At 39.6% G+C, this 7,168-nt stretch overlaps 1 pseudogene; it reads right to left on the reverse strand.

Moving 5' to 3' along the window:
- Positions 1-5,372: 5,372 nt before the first annotated feature.
- LOC115113871 (small ribosomal subunit protein mS37-like) lies at positions 5,373-6,911 on the reverse strand (annotated as a pseudogene).
- Between the last annotated feature and the right edge of the window lie 257 nt (positions 6,912-7,168).

Below are 7,168 nucleotides of genomic sequence, written 5' to 3' on the forward strand. Positions count from 1 at the left end.
CAAGAGAGAAATAGAGAGTATCATTTTGTTTCACTTTCAGTTTCACTTACTTAGTTAGCAAATGCAGCTAGTTAGTACAGCCTACTGAAACATTCTGCTCAAACAGAGGGATGCTATGTTAGCTAGCTGGCTATGACTTTCTAACACGACACTGGAACTCTTCCAAGTCAAGGTAAGCTTTTGGTATTACAATTTTTTTGCCAGTGGGGCCTGCCGGTGTACCTGCATACTGACTGTACACTGTAACGTTACTGCATGATTGTAGTGGACGTACTAACGCGTTAGCTCTATTAGCTATGCTGACTATGACGTTATTTGAGCTAATATGGTGAAAACGATGTAGGCTGTGTGTAGCGGATTGGTGGGTCAAATACAGCTGAAGTGTTGTGCATTGAAGTCCACATGCGAAGGGAAGAGGTGAGAGAAGAGCACATAGATGTGAGAAGGAATACAACGTGGTTGCTATGAAAGTGAACTGTTTACTCGTGATCAGGGGTGTATTCATTCTGCCAATTCTGTTGAAAAATGTTTCTTAAATGGAAGCAAACGGAACAAAATGGGGATAAACATACCTGAATTTGTCCAGTAGAAACTCTCGTTTGCAACTGTTGGAATAATGATTACACCCTATATCAGCTAGATACAGGCAAGAGTGTTGCTAGGCAGTATTGAATGTCACTGTCTGTCACCTCAAATGTGTCTCTCGATCTGTGTGCACCTACCATGTAAACTTTAATTCATAGGCTAGGTTGTAGCAACCTCAAGATGGGTATAGGGAAAAGTTGAGTATCATGTAGTAACCTAAACCTAAACCTGTCACTGTTACATTGAACTGGGTGAATGGAATATGAATGAGTCATCCAATATACTGTAATAGAAATAAGGCCATGCTCCTGAAAAACAAATTGTCCTCCCTCATCTTAAACGACACTGACTGCCACTGATCTACAGCATGCTTAATAGAAACATGTTTTTTAATACAGATCTTCAAAAATCAACCACAACTGACCTTCTCACCATTAGTAAGAAGATTATCGTTATTATAACAAATATGAGATCATGAGATGTACTTCTAGTATAGGCCTATAGGCTAATTTCAAACATGGCTTTAAAGGATTTAGAATTTGTTTCTCACTGACCAAGGCGTGATTAGTCCTACTTATGGGGCACCACTGTTTTCTTTGGCATCCCAACATAAATATTCAGACGGGTACACAACATGAGCATGATAAAATCAACATCTCCTCAAAGGATTTTTTTTATATTTCTCTGCCACTTGAGAGTCTGTGATGCTCTGGTGGCAACCTTTTAAGAGATGTCAAAGATAGCCCATTTTTTCTTATATCCTATTGAAACAGCTGATTATTTTCTGAAGTTCTATTCTGGTCTTAACAAGGAATCAAAGCGGGCCAAACAAAAGGGGAAAGGCCTTCTAGATTCTGGTATGATCTTCAAAGGACCTATTGATTTGCCTCTAGTCTTGGACTGTTAATTACTTTCGGGGTGTCAGTCTAAAGTAAATATAGTCCAATTTTTATGAATATAGATTTAGATACCAGGCAACACACAGTCTAAGAACAGTTAAACTTTTGTAACTGGTCTAGAATATTCTCGCAATGTCTAAGCCAAGGTCAGCATGTTGTGATAGGAGGCCTTGATCCTTTTTCATGCTTCAATACTATAACTTCAAATGACTGCCAGTCTAAGTACAGAAATATAGAAATAAAGGAAAGCAATCCAGTACTGTACTGTTTCATAGTTGTACATAAATACACTGAACAAAAATATAAACGCAACATGTTAGGTGTTGGTCCCATGTTTCATTAGCTGAAAAAATACATCCCAGAAATGTACCATAAACACAATAGGCTTATTTCTCTCAAAATGTTGTGCACAAATTTGTTTACATACCTGTTAGTGAGCATTTATCCTTTGCCAAGATAATCCATCCACCTGATGGGTATGTCATATCAAGAAGCTGATTAAACAGCATTATAATTACACAGGTGCACTTTGTGCTGGGGACAATAAAAGGCAACTCTAAAATGTGCAGTTGTCACACAACACAATGCCACAGATGTCTCAAGTTGAGGGAGCGTGCAATTGGCATGCTGACTGCAGGAATGCTGTTGAAAGTTGTTGCCAGATAATTTAATGTTAATTTCTCTACCATAAGCCGCCTCCAACGTTTTAGCGAATTTAGCAGAACATATGGTATGGGCAGGAATAAGCAACGGACAATGAACCCAATTGCATTTTATCGACGGCAATTTGAATGCACAGAAGTACCATAACGAGATCCTGAGGCCCACTGTAGGGCCAATTTTTTTTAAGGTATCTGTGACCAACAGATGCATATCTGTATGCCCAGTCATGTGAAATCCATAGATTAGGGCCTAATCAATTTATTTCAGTTGACTGATTTCCTTATATGAACTGTAACTCAGTAAAATCTTATAAATTGTTGCATGTTGCATTTATATTTTTGTTCACTGTATATATAATGAATTGCTATTTTGTGGTAGTGTGATCAAACCCATCTGCACTGCTAATGGTGAAGGACAGTATTTCTTTTTCAGTCTAGGCGTTTAGCAGGAAATTATAAGGAGGGTGAGGAAATGGTAGGGCGGGGTGGCAATGGGGTGGGATGGCAATGGTTCTCTTCATAATGAGGGGCAGCCTAATATGGAAATACTTAAAATACCCAATTCTGACATCGGATTTAGCCGTTTCCTGGACGGCAGACAAAGCATAAGAGCATCCAACATCCTAATGTTGACTTCAAACATCATTAGCGTACGTAATATAAAAACTAGTGCCTGAATCAAAAGGACTAAGGGAGGGTTTTAAGATTAGAAAACGGAAACAATGTATGAATTATAAGGTAATGCAGCTGGAGCTGAAATTACAGTAGACGTTAGTCAGCAAATGAGATATTTTCTTGGCACCTCAGTCATCTTAATGCAATTTTCAATACCTGTGTGACTATGACCAGCAATGGGCTTTACTTCCCGGCATGTAATCCTATCTGGCAAATTGGCCAATAATACAGAATAGCTAGAATGTTCACTATATCAGGAGTGTTTCAAATTACATTTGAGTGATCCATTTGAAACTCAAAGTAGGTATTCTATTGAGGTGATCATCGAGTTATAGTGCACGCCAGAGAAGATGAGCAACAAAAGAACAATAATTCAATACTGCACAGGTCACTAATAATATCTTCATATCATTAGCAACCACTGTGCAGTATGGAATTATTGCGATCATTTTTATGGGCGTTAACTCAAGATACTGGGTTTACAGTCAGTCACAGTATTTCATCCAGGTCACACCAAATATCATGTCAAGTAAGTTACGAAAACAAATGTCCTTGATTGTTATGAGAAATGTGAATTAGTAGCGCATCGTAAAAAGTAAAGTGGTAATATATGTAATATTAAGATAGTCATGTAATAATATAGCAATAACTGAAAGCCTAATGAAAATGCTTTTCAAAATATTACAGACAGTGAGTGAAGTTATATATTCGTAGGAACCTTCTTTTGTGACTGAAGCCATTTTAAATGGTACTGTTTTAGATTACCTATAACAGCATACTCAATTAAACATAGCAATCACAACAAGTGTATCTGCAGCCCAGTTTGTTGATTAATCACATCTGGCATCGATGGAACTTGATGTTTCTGTGTGGGGGGGTCAAAAGTTTTAGAATACCTACTCATTCAAGGGTTTTTCTTTATTTGTACTATTTTCCACATTGTAGAACAATAGTGAAGACATAAAAACTATGAAATAAAACATGGAATAATTTAGTAACAAAAAAATGTTAAACAAATCAAAATACATTTTATATTTGAGATTCTTCAAATAGGCACCCTTTGCCTTGATGACAGCTTTGCACACTCTTGGCATTCTCTCAACCAGCTTCATGAGGTAGTCACCTGGAATGCATTTCAATTAACAGGTGTGCCTTCTTAAAAGTTCATTTCTGGAATTTCTTGCCAATCAGTTGTGTTGTGACAAGAAAGGTGGGGGGGTATACAGAAGATAGCCATATTTGGTAAAAGACCAAGTCCATATTATGGCAAGAACAGCTCAAATAAGCAATGAGAAACGACAGTCCATCATTACTTTAAGACATGAAGGTCAGTCAATATGGAAAAATGGGGTAAAATAGTGCAGTTGCAAAAACCATCAAGCAAAAACCACCGCCACAGGAATGGAAGCACCAGCCTACAACAGCATTCTGCGGCGATACGCCATCCCATCTGGTTTGGGGTTTGTGTGACTATCATTTGTTTTTGAATCGGACAATGACCCAACACACCTCTAGGCTGTGTAAGGGCTATTTTACCAAGGTGGGTGATGGAGTGCCGCATCAGATGACCTGGCCTCCACAATCACCCGACCTCAAACAAATTGAGATGGTTTGGGATGAGTCAGACCACAGAGTAAAGGAAAAGCAGCCAACAAGTGCTCAGCATATGTGGGAACTCCTTCAAGACAGTTGGAAAAGCATTCCAGGTGAAGCTTGTTGAGAGAATGCATAGAGTGTGCAAAGCTGTCATCAAGGCAAAGGGTGGCTATTTGAAAAATCTCAAATGTAAATACAGTGGGGGAAAAAAGTATTTAGTCAGCCACCAATTGTGCAAGAGGCCTGTAATTTTCATCATAGGTACACTTCAACTATGACAGACAAAATTAGGGGAAAAAATCCAGAAAATCCCATTGTAGGATTTTTAATGAATTTATTTGCAAATGATGGTGGAAAATAAGTATTTGGTCAATAACAAAAGTTTATCTCAATACTTTGTTATATACCCTTTCTTGGCAATGACAGAGGTCAAATGTTTTCTGTAAGTTTTCACAAGGTTTTCACACACTGTTGCTGGTATTTTGGCCAATTCCTCCATGCAGATCTCCTCTAGAGCAGTGATGTTTTGGGGCTGTTGCTGGGTAACACGGACTTTCAACTCCCTCCAAAGATTTTCTATGGGGTTGAGATCTGGAGACTGGCTAGGCCACTCCAGGACCTTGAAATGCTTCTTACGAAGCCACTCCTCCGTTGCCCGGGCGGTGTGTTTGGGATCATTGTCATGCTGAAAGACCCAGGCACGCTTCATCTTCAATGCCCTTGCTGATGGAAGGAGGTTTTCACTCAAAATCTCACGATACATTCATTCTTTTGTCTGTCATAGTTGAAGTGCACCTATGATGAGAATTACAGGCCTCTCAAATCTTTTTAAGTGGTAGAACTTGCACAATTGGTGGCTGACTAAATACTTTTGTGCCCCACTGTAAATAGTCTCTGGCCAGCAACCTGAGTCAATGAACACATCTTAATAGTAGGGCTTGTGGTAGTACTAGATTTATTTGCGTAATTTGGGGTGTCACTTCAGCAGGGTTGTGGCTTGTTTTGGTTGAAGGCATCCCCCTTGGCCAATGATGTGATGCTCTGATAGGCTTTCACTGCAATCTGTGAGGAAATGCATTTAGACAAAAACTGTTAAAGAAAATGCATTGCCTCATTCAATACTAATTAAATTGAAAACGTAATGGCTTTGAGCTATTTATTCACATTTGTAAATAATGTTTTACTTCCTTGTAGACACTAAACTGAAAGCGCAATTTAGCCAAAGACTTGTCATCCATCCATGCAGTGCTATAGTAGCATCCATTAGCTGGGCATCTGAGCTGAGGAAGGGAAATTGTGAAAGAATGGAAAACAAAAGCAAAACAGGAAGGAAGACATTCAAGGAAACAGGCCTGGGGTAGATTTTTTGTTATGACTCCTCCCAAGCCAGGAAACGCCATAGAAAACCATGTTACCCATGCTGCTTGGTTACCTTATCTCCTAATAAAATGTTTAATATAACAATGCTGACCTAGTTTAAAACAACAGGGAGTCGGGAGAGTGGGGTGTGTGTGTGTAATAAGCCTGGAGCAAGGATTTCCGGTACACTGTGAGAAGCAGCATCTTACCTGGGCTTCTCAACACACTTGTAGAAGGACTGCATTTCATTGGAACACAGAGCATCGACAAAGTTGTTCTGCTTCCAGCATGCCATCATCATGGACATCTCAGTGATACACATGGCATCATCATGGACATCTCAGTGATACACATGGCATCATCATGGACATCTCAGTGATACACATGGCATCATCATGGACATCTCAGTGATACACATGCCATCATCATGGACATCTCAGTGATACACATGGCATCATCATGGACATGGACATCATGGACATCTCAGTGATACACATGCCATCATCATGGACATCTCAGTGATACACATGGCATCATCATGGACATCTCAGTGATACACATGCCATCATCATGGACATCTCAGTGATACACATGCCATCATCATGGACATCTCAGTGATACACATGCCATCATCATGGACATCTCAGTGATACACATGCCATCATCATGGACATCTCAGTGATACACATGGCATCATCATGGACATCTCAGTGATACACATGGCATCATCATGGACATCTCAGTGATACACATGGCATCTGTGAGGAAACAGTGTAATCACTTTCCAGTGTTGTTGTCATTGTCACCAAAAAGATTACAATTTTGAATAAAACACTGAATTATAAGGTACTACTAACTCAGCATGCTGATCTACATTGATTTCAAAAGAAAGTGTATAATTTATGCACACTGCAGTAAAAAGGGGTGTAACAGGCAACATGGCTGACCAATCATATCATAGAGTGCTGAGGGCGTTTTAGTAGACAGAACATGGTGCAACGTTTAATTCAACTGAAACGGTAGCCTACTGTACTGAACGACCAGTTGAAGAACATTGTGATTATGGTGGCCCAGAGGGCCCAATAAAGGGAAAGTAACTGAATGACTACCGACCCGTAGCACTCACATCAGTCATCATGAAGTGCTGCGAGAGGCTGGTCAAAGACTTCAGTACATCACCTCCTCCCTCCCAGACACACTCAATCCTCTACAGGGAAGAGGTTGGCACTCTGACGGTGTGGTACCAGTTAAACAACCTCTCCCTCAACCTGTCCCTCGTCTGTATGAGTATACAGTGCTTTCGGAAAGTATTCCGACCCCTTGACTTTTCCACATTTAGTTATTATTTTTATTTAACCTTTATTTAACAAGGCAAGTCAGTTAAGAATCAAT

The sequence above is a fragment of the Oncorhynchus nerka genome, linkage group LG28 (genome assembly GCF_034236695.1).
Source record: "Oncorhynchus nerka isolate Pitt River linkage group LG28, Oner_Uvic_2.0, whole genome shotgun sequence".
Taxonomy (NCBI): Eukaryota; Metazoa; Chordata; class Actinopteri; order Salmoniformes; family Salmonidae; genus Oncorhynchus; species Oncorhynchus nerka.